At 47.2% G+C, this 17,839-nt stretch overlaps 1 protein-coding gene across 6 annotated transcripts in view; it reads left to right on the top strand.

Annotated features, from left to right (window-relative positions):
• The window catches only part of JCAD (junctional cadherin 5 associated), a 62,664-nt gene that overhangs the window by 25,663 nt on the left and 19,162 nt on the right, over positions 1-17,839 (top strand). For 2 of the 6 annotated variants that reach the window (XM_065050654.1, XM_065050651.1), the window contains exon 1: positions 6,675-6,830. The exons of 2 other annotated variants lie outside the window; for them this stretch is intronic. The gene's annotated coding sequence lies outside the window, so the exon portion shown is untranslated. Of the gene's footprint in view, positions 1-6,674; positions 6,831-12,151; positions 12,174-13,949; positions 13,971-17,839 lie in introns of those variants that run through there. 2 more of the 6 variants (XM_065050653.1, XM_021289968.2) reach the window with 2 other exon arrangements.

The following is a 17,839-nucleotide window of genomic DNA, read 5'->3' as shown; positions in this document are numbered from 1 at the left end:
TCTTGTTGAACTTTTTGAGCAGACTCGTTACAGACAAGCCTTTCTTCATGCTCTGCCCTTGCTCCTGTGCTCAACTTCTCTTACAAAAAAGATCAAGCAACCTACTACAGATAGTTTTGTCCCCTCGATCTCTTGAAACCAGCTCATGTAGATCTACAGGAGGGAGACAGTATTTCAGAAAGGACAGTTCTGCCCTTTGAAATATATGATTCAAAATTTAATGCTACCGCAGCTAAAAGCTGAACTCTCTAAGTTAAATTTAAATAGCTATTATTTAAGTCCTTATGGAGCTAATAGGAACTATGCCACAGAGCATTTATAAAAACAGCCTTTTCCTTGTGTGCTGTGGTTTTGCATTAAAACGCATCATCTCAGCAATGCTCCCCCCTCCCCAGCACAAACCTGCGCTCCCCGAGGAATGGCTTTTCCCAGAAGCTCCAGCATGAGCCGTTCCCAAAGCCACGCCGCTCAAACCACGGCAATTGCTGTGGGAAGGATGGACTCTCGATTTTGAAGCTGTGTTTATCTCCTACATCTCTATGATGCCAACAGCTGGCCCACAGCCTACAGTCACCATCCCAAAGCCCTGTCCTGCTGCATGTCCTTGCCTGGCTGTGCGCAGGTTCCCCAGCACCTCCCAGCCTCGCTAAGCAGCTCTGACCGGGGCTGGGGGAAGTGGGTAACCTGCTCTGGGGCAGGTTTCCTTCATTTTGCCCATAATTACAGCCTGGCCAAAGCTTTGAAGAGTGTAACCCCTCCAGACTCTATTTATTGACATTTACTGCCATAACTATATGTTTTTTTCTGGTCAGTATATATTTTTGCTTGTTCCTTATGAACCTCAGGGCTTCAGGTGTATCTTACAGCAGTGATTTTCACAGTATCAGTGAAAATAAATAAGAATCCTTCTATCAGTATTGTATTTGCCACCTTCCAGGTAATTGCTTATACATATATGTTCAGGAAAGGGAGGAGACATTCCCAAACTGCCGCTCCTGTTTCTACATTACTTCACATACCTTCATCACCCTGCCCCTTGTGCATCTCCTCCCCCAGGTGCCTGGCTATTTCAGACTCTGTTCTTCCAGATAAAGAGCCACTCAGCACATGCTGTGTGTTTGTGAGTTAAATTACCTACATTGCTAATATGTTTGCAGCTGAAGTTGAAGTTGCTTTTTTTCGAAGTCGGTTTGCAATTAGTTTCATGAAAAAGGCAAAGAATTTTTAGCTGACGCCTGTGGACACCCTGAGTTTGCTCTCAACCTTCGCTCTAACACCAACAGGTCAGTATCCGCTCTTGCCACACTAAACCTGGAGTCACACCTGGACCGTGCTGAGGTGTAGCACGAAATTCAGTGAGAGGACAGGGTGCACCCTATTGTTCGACTAGACCTACCCTGGATGTCGAGCATGACCCAACAGGCTGCTGAGTGTTGGCTGGTAGCGGCTGACTGCTCACAAGTCAGGGTGAAGTGGGCATTTTGCCTGGAGGTCACCCACATCTCGTGAAAACACATGAGATCTAACCAGGGTGTGATTTTCTTTTGCCTTATTTGAAGTGTGTTTTCCATCAGCACCAGTCCACATAGTAATGTTAATAGGATCCACAAGTCTTGCTAGCCCCTTCTTTTTGACTAGAGAAATCAAGCTAAAACCCTGCCTGTGCTTGGAAAAAGACCCCTTCCTGTCTGGATGCATTTCAGCCATGACCTCACTTCCCAGTGTGTACAACACTTCTTTCCTTAATGACTGAAGCTCACATCACTAGCAAAAATTACTATCACAGGCCATCACAGCTTGGACTACATAGGTACCTTCGTGGAGATCGATGGACCTGTGATAAGATCTGTATTGTACCGTTCATGTACCCTTGTACGTAATGCATCAAATCTACATTATTAAGTGAATGCAGGGATTAGCCTTCTCTAGAGTAGTAAGCAAGCAAATTTTAAACTAGGAAAAACAGGACATATCCAGCACCAGTGTGCTTTGCTACTGCGTCACTATTCCCCTTTCATCTTACCCTACCTTTAGGGATGACCCTCTCCATCCCCAGTCCCGACACCTTGCTGGGTGGCCAGCTGGAGCTCCTAACCCTTCTCAAGGGCTTTTCAGCTGAACGACTGCACAAATATTTTGGTCAGGACACTCTCCTGAAAAACGAGGCCTAACTGTTCTGTTCCTTAGCCTGGCGACGGGGCTAATTACTGTGATAACCTCCCATCTCTCCTGGGTGTTATGATGAGAAACTCATTAACATTTGCTGAGTACCCTGAGCCAAGTCCTTGAATGAAAAACTATAAGGATTATTTTAACAATACTTAACACTTTAAAAAGTGCAAAGGAAACTTCAAAAGTTTTGGGAGCACTACCTAATTTTCCCAAATGTAAACCAGCCAAATTCTGAAGGGTAATTTGTGTGCCACACCTCAGTCTTTTCAGCAGTCTTCACAACGTTCAGGTGTCTTCACACACACAGTATGTGTGTACACTTCCTCCATGTTGACTACTCTTTTATTGTTTAGCTTTTTTCCCCCATTTTTTCCCTCCCCTCCACCACACATTCATGTGTCATATTTTAGGACTCTGAGGTACATCTAACAGAGTTGATAGCTGAGCCCTTACATTAAAGGAAAAAACGCTCCATTAGTGCACCGAACTACTACTCCTTCCCAGCGGCCCGTGGACCAACACCTTGCACAGACACCAACTGCTGCGGACTAAATCATCCATGCAGAGTGCTCAGCACCCGACACCGTGAGCTATTTCCCTCTGTTCGATACAGACCCACACCCATCCTATCTGCTTCTTTGGGATGCTTAGGAAGCGATAAAGTAGTTCAAGACCCGCATACCCAAATACCAGGTCAAAATAGAGCTAAAGAAGCACCAAAGAACTGTCAAATGAAAACAACTCCTCTCCATGGCAGTGCTTAATGTTTCCCTTGATGTAGCTATAAAATATCTGAAGCTCCTCTGTTTCAAACTAAAAAGAGGCGCTGATTCTATAAACAGGTGGTTACTGACAGGATAGGTAATGTGTCATGTTTTCTTGCAAAACGGTAATAGCTGCTTTGTTTATGACTAGCATCTGTTCTAAGAAAGTTTAATATATGATGGCTGTAACGTGCTATATAGGACAGACAAGAGGAAAAAATAAGCACGGGTTTAATAGCACATCTGTGGCTAGTTAGTTATGGTAAACTTCAGGTATGTGGTGATTTCAGTGTATGTTCCTGAATACACTCCCGGCAACTGGATCTAAGACAGAAACTGTTAACAGTCTTTCAGGGGATAATTAATGCACCTAGTCACTTCAAACCACACCAAATTATGAAAAAATCTGTTTGATTTCAATGTGAAAACCACGAATGTAGGATCACCTCCAGAAATGAGGCTCCAAGCCTGCAACAAGCTTGGTAGGAATGGCAGGACAGCTCTGGCCCTGAGCAGCAACACTAATGATGGGACATAAAACATAAACAGAGGAGTCCTGATCAGGGACTTTTTAAGTTCAGGGAGAATTATAAAGGCATAAAGCAGCAATAACTTGCACCAAGCAGAGCAGGACTTCCCATTCACTCATCACACAGCAATGGCATGCAGCAGTGCTGTTGCTGAAGAGCTGGCTGGCGTGCAGCATGCCTGTGTTTTTCCTTTTCCCTTCCCTGTGCATTAATTCATCAGTATTTCCCCCATCTGGCCTGTCTCTCTTGTGTTCGTGTGTTTCTGTTTTCCAGGATTTCTGTCCATAACGGCCACTCACTCAGACTTGCAGGCGCTGCTCTTCATCTCCTGAGGAGCCAAGCCCTGGCATTCTTTGACTGCCCCAGCACGTGGACCAGCTCCACCATGTCCCACAGGACACTGGTCTGAACCCGACCACTGCGACACAGGGGACAGCTTTACTGCTTGCTGGGTTTGTGCAGCCCCTCCATGCTCCTGTCCAGACACACCTTTGCCGCACACAGCTACTGATGACATTTGATTCATGGTTTCTTCGCCCTTCTCCTTACGCCCTACAAGCCATGCAAAGCAATAACAGCTCTTTCCTCAGTTGCCCCATCATATCACCCTGTCCCATCACACTGATTTTCACGTACCTCAGGAGTCCTCATTGGCAGGGCAGAGGCTTCAGCACTTTTTTCTCTTCCACAAACCCCATTTGTACACTTTTCTTGCAGCCATGTTTAGTACTTGCAGCCTTTTTGAGGCTGAAAATCTAAACTGAAGATTGTCAGGCTGTAATCCACTTCTCTGGAAAGAGCTGGGAGAGGAAGATCTCCCTAGGTGGCCACAGGACCATGGGCTTTGCAGAGGAGCAATGCTCCGTCAGTTGTATACATTCACTCTGACCATGAAAAAGCAGACTTGCTTTCCTGACACCTTTTCTATTCTTCATCCTGGCCCTTCTGGTAGTCATAGTCTGCACTGCAATAGCCACCTGAGACTACAGCCTCATTGATCTGGGCACTGACCTTAGGCAAAACCAGAAGCAACATCTGCCCAAAGAGTTTTCACTCTAACAGGCAGAGAGCAAGATGTAGCAGGAGTAGAAAGAGTCCCTGAAAGCTGCGTTGCCACCAAGGAGCATGGCACTCAGACTTCCCAAACTGCAGAATAATGGCTTCATGCATTACACCACCCACTGAGCAATCCCACTTGGATGTGACTTGGGGCTATCAGTCACCATCAGTCGTTAATTGTGAATCCAGCCCAGGAGATCCCTCAGATTATCTCAAAAATCATGCAATTTGTTTTCTGGTGTCTGACCGTGGAGCTAACTTCAGCTCAGGTTTCCAGGTTTTGTTTTGTAACAGGAGAGCTACAAGCAGAAGTGGCTGCTTTTTTTTTTTTTCAGAAGGAAAGCTCTGTTTCTCAGGTCAAGACCCTTTGACTTGACTTGAGGGAAATCTTCAGTGACTGCAGGACTCCAAACAAATCTGTTGAAGTGCCTCCTTCCAAGGGCTACACCTCCCTTCACAGCCCACAAAGTGCTCTCAGAAGAGGTGCAACAAAAAGAACCCCCAGAGGCAGAGAGGCAGCTCTGAGGTGTGCTGTCTTCTGTGCTTTAATCGTACCTTCTGCAGGCTGCAGCCTCCTGAAGACAAAAATGTGTCCCTTCCCTTCACCTTGACATTGTCGAGTAAATGATCCAGATTTCCTTCACTGGAGTGGCAGCTCCAGCCTGTGCCCCACTCTTCCCACTCCCTGAAGCCAGTGCCACAGCAGTTTTCCCAAGGGAGAGCCGAGAGCTCTGGCAGCAAGGAGCTGCTCTGTATGGTGCACCATAACTACCCAACAGGGAGCAAAACATTTTTGGCTTGGGAAGGAGGGATGTAAACAGGACTGTCTCCTACAACCAAGGAGGGCAAACAGCTCAGAGCTGCAGACGCGCAGATGAGAAAATAATCCTGGAATTGTTTTCATACAAGACAGTAGAGACAGGTATTTTTAAAACCCACAACTCCCAATTTGCCTGTCAGAGTCAAGAGATTTAAATAATAAACCGTAACTTGTGCCAGCATGGCTTCCTTGATGGAAACTCGTGCTACCATCACACCCACAGGAAACTGCTTTGTGACAAAACCTAAACTTTCTACTATGCCGGCTACAAGTTTTCCCAATCACAAAAGCCACAGAGAACTCCACAGGTACCCTGTAGGGACAGGGCAACAGATGCTGGCACGGGGTCCTACTGGAGGTCCCCCTGCTCCTGGTGGCATTGCCCTTGGTCAGCGCTTCATGTGTCAGCGGCTGCAGGTCCAGAGCCTCGCTGCTGGAGCATGAAAGGAGAAGACGCCTGCGGAAAAGTGGGTCAATGACAGCTACTCCCAGTGTTCTACGAAACGGGGGCACTGGGAAACCTGCAGTCAGTTCTGGCCTCTCCTGTGGACTTCTCCCCTGACCTTAGACTCACCACATAACTTCACTGGCCTAGTTTTCCCACTATTAACTAGAGCACATATTGAATAGGACTTCAGTTTATGAACATGTGTAAAGCACTTTTTGATAGCCTAGGGTGAAAGTCATTAAAGACATGGTGAGCAGTTGATGGGCCCAAGCAATTGGTGAAGTGAATGATTCACAAATATTCCCTTTTGAGAGTCTCATTAAATCAAAACAGATTTGCAAATTATTTACTTGTTTCTAACATCTGAATAAATGACGGGCAGGAGAGAGGTGGAGATGCTGGCAACAAGCAATGCTTTAAAAACACTTGCAGATGTCCCAGTGAAAACAATGGGGAGGATGAGCCCTTCGAGTGTGCGGCCAGGTGGCAGCAGGCACAACCAGCTTTGAGAGGGTCTCCTCCAGTGCCTCCCTGTCCCTGGTGGCCCCCGTCTGCAGGTTGTCTTCATGCTGAGAAAGCTGATGCCTTTATTCTCAGCTGAGCCATGCGCTTAGGTCAGGCAAGGAGCAAAGGGCCAGAAGGTGCCTGTTCAACTTGTCGGAGAAGACAACCTGCCCGCCACAGGAGCGTGTTCCCGGGGCGGGCTTCTGGCCCAGGCCCCTCTGGCTTCTCTCTCCGAGCCGGCCTCCCAGCTGGGCGCGCAGGGAGCAGCCCGGGACGGGCGGGCTCTGCCGCCTGGAGCCACTTCCAGGGCCGCACGCACGCTGCCCCGCCGCCGGGCCGCGAAGCGCAAGGAACCGCCCGCGGTCCGGGCGGGGGAGGTGGGACGGACCGAGGGGGCGGGCAGGGCGGGGCCGGCTTCGCCCCGTCCCGCCCCCCCCGTCCCGCCGCGGGCTCGGCGCCTCCCGGCTGCCGCGGCCGCTGAGCGCGGCGGCCCCAGCCGCCACCCCAGGGTCTTGCGGCGGCTGCCTGGAGAGGTGAGTCCCGGCAGGTCGGGCAGGGGGATAGCGGGCAGCGGGAGGAGGAGGACGGGGTGTGCTTGGGGATGTCGCGGGGCGGTGATGGGCGGCAGCGGGGGGACACATCCCTCGGGTTCCCAGCGCTGCTCCGGCCGCTTTGCACCTGCTCGTTCCTCTCTTCGCCCCCGTGTATCTTGCCCACAGCCCGAGCCCAGCGCAGGGCCCGGCTCCCCGGGGAGCCGGGTGAAGCAGCGGTCCCGGGAAGTTGCCGGTGCCGCTCGCCGGAGCCGCTCCCCGGGATGTAGCGCCCGTTGCTGCCGTCCCCTGCGCTGGGACCGGGCACCGGCTGCCATTCAGTGCCGGCCCCTTGAACCAGGCTGTGGCATCACATCAACTGCCGCCCCTCTTGGTGTTTATTCTTATTCCCATATTTACACAGCAGTCAAAGAGATCTTTGGGGTTATTTCGGTTTTGGTGGCTGTTTTGAACCATGTACAGTTGCAAAGGAGATGAAAAAAACCTGTTATGTTAGAGGGAGATCTGTGCTGTTTGGTAATTTCATAATTGCCTGAGAATTACGAATTATGGCCTTAGTCTGCTGCTGGATCTGTGCCAAAGGACTCTTGCATCTATTAAGAGGGTTTTTTTTTGTCAAGAGTTGAACATAATGGCTTTTTTTGTGGCGTGGACCCTACATGCTAAGTTACTCCAGCCCATGTCTTTAAGTAAAAATAGGACGTACTATTATGAGTAGTCACTCTGATCCACACAGTCAAGACATTAAGTCTTGGCTAGTGACAATGAGAATTGTGTCCTGCCAAAAAGTATTCAGCTACACTTCTTTGCATGAGCTGAAGCATTTTGTCTGTGTTACTTTAAAAGTTCTGATTCTGTCCAGAAACACTATTGCTGTTTGTGGGTAAGAAACACATGGAAAATAGAAACCTTCCAGCTTCAAACTAAAGAATGTCAGATTAACGACAGAGAAGGGCTCTGCAGTTTGGAGATACAGCCACTGCGAAAGCCTCAATTTGTGCCAGCGCTTCATTTGCAATCACAGAGGCCAGATCTGCCCTACCCTGCTATGCTCTTGCAGTTCTACCACTCACCATGGAACCACTTGGAGGAAAAAAGAAAGTGTGGTCCTGCCAGATGTTCCCTTTCCCAAGGATGCTGAGGGCAGCGGGAGCGCGGAGGAGACCGAGGCAGGTTGCTGCCACGGGATAGAGAAGCTAGGCAGGGCTGTCCCCCTCACGGCAGGGTGCTCTCCTAAGCTGTGCCACCGGGGCATGGTATAATATCAACTAGAATACCAGTTTGGTCTGTTGTTTTCGAAGGCTGGGCCCACTTCTGCATCTTCCCTTCCTTTGGTGATGTTCAGGATTTCTCCATGGTGCAATATGTGTTCACCAGGTCCTGGAAAAGGCGAATCTTTCAGAGTCGGCTGGGCTGTGTGTATCAAGCGGCATTTTACAGTAGTATATTGTTCTTTATATGCATAACTTCACTGGCCTCTTATGACCTAAAAAGCACACAGAAAATAAACAAGGGCATATTGTTTGGTAGGAAGGATGCAGAAAATTCTTCTGCCTTATCCATTAGTTAGGGAAAGATTACTTTTAAGTGTTTCTTCTGATTGTCAGAGAAATGACATGGCACATGTGAGCTTGGTTTTTGCCAAGCAGGCTTTATTTGGAAGGTGATGCATTTCTGAACTTCTAAGTCACCTTGGAACTAGTTACGAGTGCATAGCAAAGTCCTACCCAAGTCTTCTCTTCTAATTAATTTGGCTGGAGGCCATTCTAATTAACCTTGAGGGAGTTCTGGGGTGGGAGACCTTCGTCTGAAACAATTGTTCTCTTGTAATTTGCTGTTCACAATGTGTTGACCAAGCCACGAGCTGCATCTCTGAAATCCTCTGGGTCTCTTGCTGAAGCCATTACACCGTTTTATTTGTTTTTTAACAGATGTTGTTTTCCACTTCTTGAGTGGAAAGGGTTATCTCACTTTTTGTAACCTTGTTATTGTGCTTTGTTTCAAGCCCAGTGGGCTCAGGCTTGCTGGGGAAGCTTACTCACTAGTTCCAGCTATGAAGGAAGGGGTTGGTCGGCCTTTCAGCCGGCTTGATGCGATTGTTAACGTCTCTATGTGAACTGATGGCATCTTTCTACATCTGCTGAGAGATAACCCTCAGTTCTTCTGGTCTTGGCAGTGCCTGCCGAGAACAAAGATCAGCAGCAGCCTCTTCGGCACCCAAGTGTATTACAGTTAGGATATTAATAGAATTTTCCTGCCGTAACTTGGACCATCTCACATGGTGGGACAAGGGAAAGGGTTTTGGAATCTGAGATAGCTAAAAAAATGTTAAAGGCTAAGATATGCTTTTTGAAAGTGCCAAGGGCACCCTGCATGTCATCAAGTGTATGACAAAGAGGTAAAAATTAACAGTTGTTTCTGAAGTTTTAGGATGGTCGCTGTTCCCCCATCATGATGATGGCTGCTCACCTGGTTGGCCCGGGGCTCTCACCCGTGCTCAGGAGCTGGGCCACATTTCAGCAGCCTGGGCTCACCTCCCCGGCGGGCAGCACCACAGGGCTTCCCCGTAGGCTTCTCCAGTGTCGGTCTTTCTTTTCTTTTTTTTAAGCACTAATGCACACAAATGCTACTTTGGCATTTGTTTTCTGGTAGTGCAGGAGGTCAGGGGGAAATCCTGCTGGGACTACAAGGCAGGACGCACAGATGCAAGAAAGAAAGATCAAAGGCGTCTATAATACAGGAAGAAGCAGAGGGTCAATCCAGAAGAGAGGGCATTTGATTATACATACAAGGGTAATATAAAAGGGATAACAACACAGAAGAGGATAGTAATGTCTGAAAATAAGTAAACAAACAGATATGTGAGGCTATGCTGAGAATTTATTTACTCCAGCAGACATAATCTTTATCTCTTTGAAAGAGGAGAAGACCCCACCAACCTTGGAGTGCCTCCGCTCCCAGACACGTTTGTGAGCAGGACGAAGTGTTTGTTTACGGATCTCTTCTCCGTGAGTCCTGGCCTGATGGGCCGGCCGGTCCTGCTGTGATTAGGAGGATGCTAATGTGTGTAATCCTTTTGATCACAGAGCCCAGGCTCTATAAGTCATGTCACTGTCACCTCAAAGAAGTTCAGCTATGTGATGGATCCCTTATTAAAAATTAGTAGTTCGAAAGATTTAATACAGTTATTATTGAGTTTTGGGGTTATTTTTGGTTTGTACAGATGGAGGGCTTTTCTGTTAAATGATAATGATGGAATCCTAGCATGGGAGTAGCTTATTAGTGCTTTGCCCATAGGTATTTTAGGTGTGATGGTTAGCCTTTAACATCTTGATTTTAAGATGTGAGCCAGAAATGTGATTCCCTGTGCTTTGTTCCACCATAGTAGATTGATCTGTACAAAAGTGTCATGAACACCATTGGAAACATTCATGCAAGCCCTAAGAAATATCCTCTTCTGCAGTTCCTTTTTGGGAGGGAAGAGCTGGCTAATTACACTTTGTTTAATAAATGTACTATTTTGTTCTCCTATTGTGACAAACAAAAGCTGTCATTTGAGGAAATACACCATATGCTGCCAGTTGGTCTAAGGACTGGTTGTATCTGGAGCACAGAGTAGCAATGAGTGCTCTTCAACAATTGCTCCTTCTCTGAAAAAAATCTGGACCAATTTCAGTGGAGTAATGTGCTGCTCTGTCATCGGTGGAAGCAAGCTGTTGACATTTTGAAAACCAGCTAATACAAGCAGCAGTATCTGTGCATACTTGGACGTTTCCACTCTCCGTGTATGCATTTACTTCTATGTGGATGCTTAGGAGCCTCAGCGAATCAGTGCTTGATTGGGGCTGGATTTGGCAAATGCAAAAATCAACATTATTTCAAATACAAACTCCCATCCATGCATCGTCAGACATGTTTCAGCATTGTGTGAATACAGTACTAAAGTACCCACGGTACTTAAAAAAAATAATCTAGCTCTCTACCATTTTTTCGTGGCAAATCTGAGAAGGTAAACTTTAAAACATGACTTGAAACCTCCTAACAAATGGGGCTGGCAATCCCTGGAGAGCAGCCGTCACTCGTTAGGGTCTCCCCCAGGAGATGCTCTGTGCTGTCTTTCATGCCACAGTGAGTTTGCTGATGCATCTGCACCAGTGAAATGCAAGACAGGAATAACTACCTTGTTCAAGTTAAAGAAACTCTTTAACACACTTCTCCTCCCCACTTCCTACTTTTATTGGAGACACGTAGTATCATTAATTTATTCTTTGGCACAGTTCCTCAGTGATTTCAGTGACGACTTTTTGCTCAAAGAATGCAAAGAGGATGTGAGCTGTAATTTTCACTGTCTGTGAATCTCTGTGTTAGAGAAAAAATGTGAATCCTCCTGCCCACAGGTAATGAGGGTTAAACACAAAAATTCACAGACTTCTTTTTAATTTCTGTGAGATGAATGGGAGAGACATGCAGGTCTGGGAAGATGTGCAGAGCCAACATAAAGTTGGCTTATCTTACACCATGGCTTTGGCACATCTTCTTCCCATGTAGTCAGCAGAGATGATTATGCATTTAGCATTAGTGGCTTTGAAGCTCTTGGTGTTGGCTGCAATGGGAAATTTTTGAAGTTTTGTCTGGTGCGTGTCCATGATCTGATACAAGTCCTCTGGCCAGGACTCTGTTCTTGTGCCTCCACTCAGGTCATCCACTGCCTCTTCTCTGTGTGGGATCCTTCCATGTGAGCGCATCTCTTGTGCCTCAGCCTCCCCATCCCTCCCATCTCTGGGGAGAGGCAATGTTTCTCTTCCTACTGAGTGGTGTTTTCTCCCTTGCCCAGCCTCCCTGCCATTGGCACCCTGTCCCCTTCCCTGCAGAGCAGAGGATGTCAGGACAGCGGGGTGCGAGGTAGGTCACTGGTGGCATTTTGTGATAAAGTGTTTGTTTTACTTTGGACAGTAGTATCAGGGATGGGGGGAGGAAGCCACATTGTAATTCAGGCAGAGTGGCTATTTATAAGACTGGGTGTCTTGTACAAAAGGATTTTGATTTTGTGGGAGAGAAGATCAGACAGGTAAACAAAGTTGTGTGTATGATGTATTACCTCGGGGAGTTGTACTTCTAACACTACTTCTTTGTACATCCCCAGAGGACTTCTGCTCCCCAAAATCAGTGCACTGATCCTCCTCAGCTCTATGTGTCTCACCATGGAGGTTCATGTGGGATTACAAAGACCGGGAGCCAGCCCCATAGGAGAGAATGGAGGCCAACAAACTGTAACTGAGGAATCAAGATGGGAAATACACAATTTTCAAAGTCTGGAAACTCCAGGTGTGGGGCATGCCAACAAAACAATACCTTTTTGGGGGGTGGAAGGAGAGGAAGATTGTAAAAATGTTTAGTTTCCATCCCAAATCCCTTGGTTCTGAGTCAAGATCTGCTTCATCTGCACTGTTCCTGATCGATCATCATTTAGCCTATTCTTGAAAACCTCTGTTGATGGAGATTCACAGCCTCCCAGCATAACCAGTAGTTAACTATCATCATGGGTAGACAGTTCCTCCTAATATCTAACCTAAATCTCCCTTGCTGCATGCTAAGCCAGTCCCTTTGGTTTTCCACATCTGCAGGGAGCATTTCAAGTTTATCACTGTATTTAGCAGCCTGACATATTTGAAACTTGTTATCATCTCTCATTCTTTCACCCTCATTCCTCCTCCCTTTTCTTTCAGCTAAACAAGACCGTTTCTTATACCCTCTTCTCAAGGGGTCACACTTCCCAAACTTTTAATTCTTGTGAGCAAGTGGTAGGGAGCAGCATCTTGCTTGAGGTAGGGCCCAAAATTTGATATAGGGAGTAAAGGGTCTGACATAATGCTCCTCTTAGTATGTCTCCAAGCCTATACACCTCTGTGTGCCAAGCCCTGTGCTTCTCTTAATGTCTTCTCTCTTTGTGGCTCTAGCCCCCAAGACTCTTTTGCTCCATTTTGCACTTCTGCATTGCATCCTTGTTCTTCACCTGCCCGTATTGAATCTCAGTCGCTAATTTCAGACTGCGTCTCTGATTTATTAAGATTTTATTCTAATTTTAATGCCTGAAAATGCTTGCAGCACTCCCTACAGATTTGTAATTGTAATCTTTATTCTAATTTACAAGTCATTAATGGAAATACTGAACAGAGCAAGACCTGAGGCACAGCCCTTATGTGTCTTTTCAGGTTGACATTGAATTTACTAACTATTCCTGGAGTACAGATTCAAAACATTTGTATACCCACTAGAGTAAATTATACCTAAATTATATTAATCTGGTTTGCATATAAGACTGTCACATGTATCCATCAAAAGCTTTCCTCATTCCAGTGTGTGATTTCTACTGTTTTTTCCTCCCTAGTCACTATGCTCCCAACTCCGTCAAAGAAGAAAATTAGACTGATTAGACTTAATTTGTTCTTGACAAGTCTGTGTTTTCTCTTTTCTCATGACTTTGTCATGTGGGAGTGGATGCAGTTACAGTGCGGGGTGAGAAGCAGGGAGCTGGAATTGCCGCTGGTCCTACTGGATCACACATTTGCTCCCTCCTGCTCCGTGATAAATCAACACCTGTTATAAGTATTTGCAAGTGGGTTGAATAATAATTTGTCTGAGTTGATATCAAAACCAGGCTGTTTGATCTATGATACCCTCAGATGTCTCCTTCCCCCTTTTGTTTGAAGTTAGATACTATGTTTGCCCTTCATCCATCCTTTGAGAATTTCTGGGAGGTATTTACTCATGACTAGTTCCCTACTTCCCTACTTCCTTACTCCTAGTCTATGCTTAACTAAGCTCTGCTGAGTTGAATACATCCTACTTATAATAAAATTAATCTCTTCTGTGTTCTAGACTATCATCTTTGAATTAAATATCTAGTATTTGTTCATAGTGAACATTGTTGTTGAAGGCTCTTCAAACACATGGATTTTGTCTTTCCCAACGGAGCGTGTGTCTGCAAGCCAGGGATGTGCTGGTGGTTGTTTCTGCAGCAGAGGGCAGGGGCACAGAACTCCGGGGCAGCTGCACACACAGCAGCCTGACGTTTACAGTCCCATCTGACTTTACTGTTCCAAAAAAGATGAAATGATTAAGGTAAAAGTCTCATGTGTTTATTTTTGATAAATTGTCTCATGCACACATGCAAAACCAGGGTGAGAAAACAGGAGTGATTACAATGACCAAAGACTTACATATTCTCCTGGGATGTTGTTCAGGGTTATATTTAGACTGAGCAAGTACTACCATCTAGTTTTGAAACTTCTACTACAAGAACCTGTTTTCCATTGCTGTAGTCTGTCAAGCTTTTATCACTTGATCTGAGACTTTCAGGTTGTGTCTCTCTCTCAGGCTAAATTTATTTTAATATTGTCAGCTAAACCAATTCAACCATTTCCAAGAAAAACTAGGAGGGACGAGAGAAGGAATGTTGTTTTGCCCACATTAAAAAGGGGAAAGAAAAGAAATCCTCCAGCTGTTTGATTGAGACCGGCGGTGCCATCATATTCGGGAACAGGATTTATGGTGACAAGGCTCAGAGACGTCCACACACATTCTCTCCAGAGTTGTCTCTGTTTCTAGCTGCTCTATTTTCTGAAGATTTTTTCCCTCCCATCCATCAGCACCCTTCATGCTCTGGTGCTGAGCAGCCCACTCGTGACCAGGCCCCACGCAGGGACGGTGCTCATGCCTCCAACAGCTCTTCGAGCAGAGCGTGTGTGCATAGCCGCAGCACGGTGCCCCTGCCAGGGCTGCGGCGGTGGAGCTGGGTTGTCCCCATAATGACAGCTCCTGCTTTTGCCAGGTACAGCTGAGATGGTGTCTCTGTGAGCAGAGAACTGGCACAGAAGTGCTGCTGCCGGAAAAGTAGACAGGACAGAAGCTGGTCAGGAGGAGAAGGAGGAAAGTTGGGGTGAGGGATGTGAAGGGAGGACTGGTGGGGAGAAGCTGTTGAGGGCTGCAGGAGGGCAGGGTGGGCTGACACAGCAGTGGGCAGTGCAGGGAGAGCTACCAGACTGGTGGGACTGGGAGATGGGAAGGCAGGGAAGGGTTGCTGGGGCCGGTGGGAAGGAAAAGTGGGAAATGAAGGCACCAGTCTGCACAGTGATGAAGAACTAATGGGAGTAGGAGAGAGGTGGGGGCTGCCTGGGCAAAAGTGTTGGTGCTGGATTAGTCAGGCATAGGTACAGAGTAGAGTGAGGTAGACAAATTACTGCAACTGATTTTTTTGGCATATCCCATGTCTTCATTGCATGGGCACCTGACTTGCTACACCTGGTTTGACATGCAGAGGCACTAGGTTCTTGCAGCACTTGCTTTTACTATTCCTGGTTCAGTTTTATGGCTATGTTCTTTAAAAAATCAGGTTGTAGACACTTCAGAATGGGTGCCTGGAGTGAAGAGGATTGTTTACACTTTAGTCTGTCTGCATAAATACTTCTGTCTGGCACACGTCTGATATGAAATGGGAATAATGTCAGGCAGACGTGAGTGAAGATAAACTAGTTTAATGTGTGACCCATCTGGATAATATGCTTTGTAATTCAAATGCCTGTTAGTAACCCTGTCGTCAGAGCAGTGTTTGGATAGCTGCTGTAGATAAAGCCTGGGAAGACTAGCATCACCTAGCCTGTGTACAACTGAAGCAGGAGGCTGCAGCCTTCAGTAGCCTGAAGTCATGTAATTACAGACTGTGGCAAATCGTGTGTCCATGTAAGGTGCCTTGATTTTGGCAATTCATTATGTTTATATGCTTCATTTTGCAACACGAATCATGTTCCTTTGATGTTTTCTTTTCTGTGAAGTTGTACAGAATTGCTTACAAAAATGCTATAAGTAGTTGTGCAGAGGTGAGCAGGACAAATCATGCTCAAGAAGGGCTTCTAGGGGTCATATTCAAACAATGGAAGGGTTGCCACCTTCCACTTTATTTCAGGTAGCAGAGGGTGGGAGAGATGTAACACAGGGCAACCAGGGCCAAATTCTCGGTCACTTCTGGTCTCCCACCCAATAAGTGGGTGCTGTGCCAGGATGCTCTCTGGAAGCGGGGTTAAGGGAAGGAGCACGCCAATGGGCTGCTCTGGACGCCACGCAGAGAATTCAACGCATGCAGGCCATATCAGAGCATGGAGGTCAGAGCTGCCCCTGCCACTGCTGCAAGTGCTGGCATTCTCATCGCTGTACTGGTCATCGTACAGGTGGTGGTGCCACCTCCCAAAATAATAAGGCTTGGGAACCCCTGCCACTGAAAAACCTGCAGGTAAAAGCAGGCCATCAACAGGAACCAGTGCATTTCCCCCACCAAGAATGGTCTCCAAAAGCAGCTCAGCGGAAACTCTAGCACCAGATTTCTCCAGGGTGTTTTTCAGAAGTGCATTGGGCTTTTCTCAGGGACAGCAATGAGATCCTTGCTTTTGAACAGAGCACCCTGAGACGAGGTGCTCTGATGACATTTCCGTCTGGTGGTCCCATTGTGTCCCGCTTGCCGAGGCTGCGGGTCCCCATTGTGTCCACGTACAGGGGGAGTGATGCTGATTTCCACCAGTCAGCCTGTGCTTGTTTCTTTGCATCTGAAAGTGTTGCTGAGAAGTTTCCAGAGAAAAGCTTGGCCCCTGTTTCCAGCATAATGTGGAGTTGTACCGGCTGACGGGGACAAGTCGGAAACGCTGGCAAGATAGCAGGCATCCTCAGGAAGCAAACCCTATCAGAAAGCACTGATGTCACTGGCAAACAAAACAAATGAGTGCTGGAAAAACAAACTGTTTTCCAGCGTTGTTGATCTTCCCTCGAATTAGAAGCTCTTTGCCTTTACTCTTTGGCCCAGTCTGACAGATTATTTACAAGACAGTGCTGCAGCAATGTTTTTTTTTTACTCCTGCCAATCTAATTTCTTTGATATTTTTTCTTTTTTTGGTTTAGATTTATTTATCTAAGGGAGGGTGGGAAGAGCGTCCCAGCACTGCAGCCAGGTTTGGAAAGCTGGCCTTTGTGGATGTTGGGTGCCGACACGGTTGATGTCCTGCAGGCTTTGCTGGGGCAGGGCCTCCGGCTCCCCTGCCCCCCACTGGGTTCTGTGCAGGGGGATGGTACGTCCATGTGACTTCTGCATGGCCTTTCAGGGCATGTGTCCTGAAAGTGTCCCAGCTAGCAGTTCCCTGCCACCACTTTTGCTGCCCCTGGGAGCTTGTGCCATGGGCACAGAGCTTTTCTCCATGTGATGGGTCTCGGGAGAGCTCGTCGGGTTTGGTGCTGAGGGCACCAGGGCAGGCAGAGGGGTGAAGGCTTCTCCACCTTGTTTGTTCCCATTGTAGATCTGTGGTGGGCACAGTGACAGAATCCGGCTCCTAACCAGGCTGTCCCACCACCCGCAGCACCACGGGATTTTCCCTTCTACATGTGATACGTTTGCAGAGCCAGAGGAAATGGTCGCACCAGTTCCTCATGGTGCATTTCCACTCTGCTGCTCCTCACCACCAGTGCCAAAAAGAGGATCAGAGTAAACCCCACGGGCTGGAGCTTTCCTGCCTATTAATCTTTGGCTCTCTGGTGGCACTATGCAACGGGCGGCAGAGAGAGGGTTAAGGTGTGCTCCAAGCCAGCCTGACAATAATAGCAGGAAAAGCACATTTCTTCCTTGCACCTGTGAGCGCTCCGATGGGCTTTCTGCTGTTTATGGTAGTCACATTGGATCTTTCTCTTGTTAGAAGCTGAACAGCTCTAGCAGCCAGCTGTTCCCCTTGCTCTGCTCATACCTGGCTTCTTGCACGGTTCGGGGCGGCGGGTGGATGGAAAATCAGCCTTTTAGGTCAGCATTCAAAAATAACCCACAAAGCCTTCCCTTCCTTCCAAGAGGGAAGGGTCCTGCTCCTCCCTGCTTTCTGTCTGTTTGTACTTACTGCTGGCTCACTTAGAGCACTTACTCGGAATTTGGAGTCCTATTCTAGCAAGGGATACTCCTAAAATAT

The sequence above is a fragment of the Columba livia genome, chromosome 2 (genome assembly GCF_036013475.1).
Source record: "Columba livia isolate bColLiv1 breed racing homer chromosome 2, bColLiv1.pat.W.v2, whole genome shotgun sequence".
Classification (NCBI taxonomy): Eukaryota; Metazoa; Chordata; class Aves; order Columbiformes; family Columbidae; genus Columba; species Columba livia.
The sequence above is the reverse complement of the archived record's forward strand: the minus strand, read 5'-3'. Positions and strand labels throughout refer to the sequence as shown.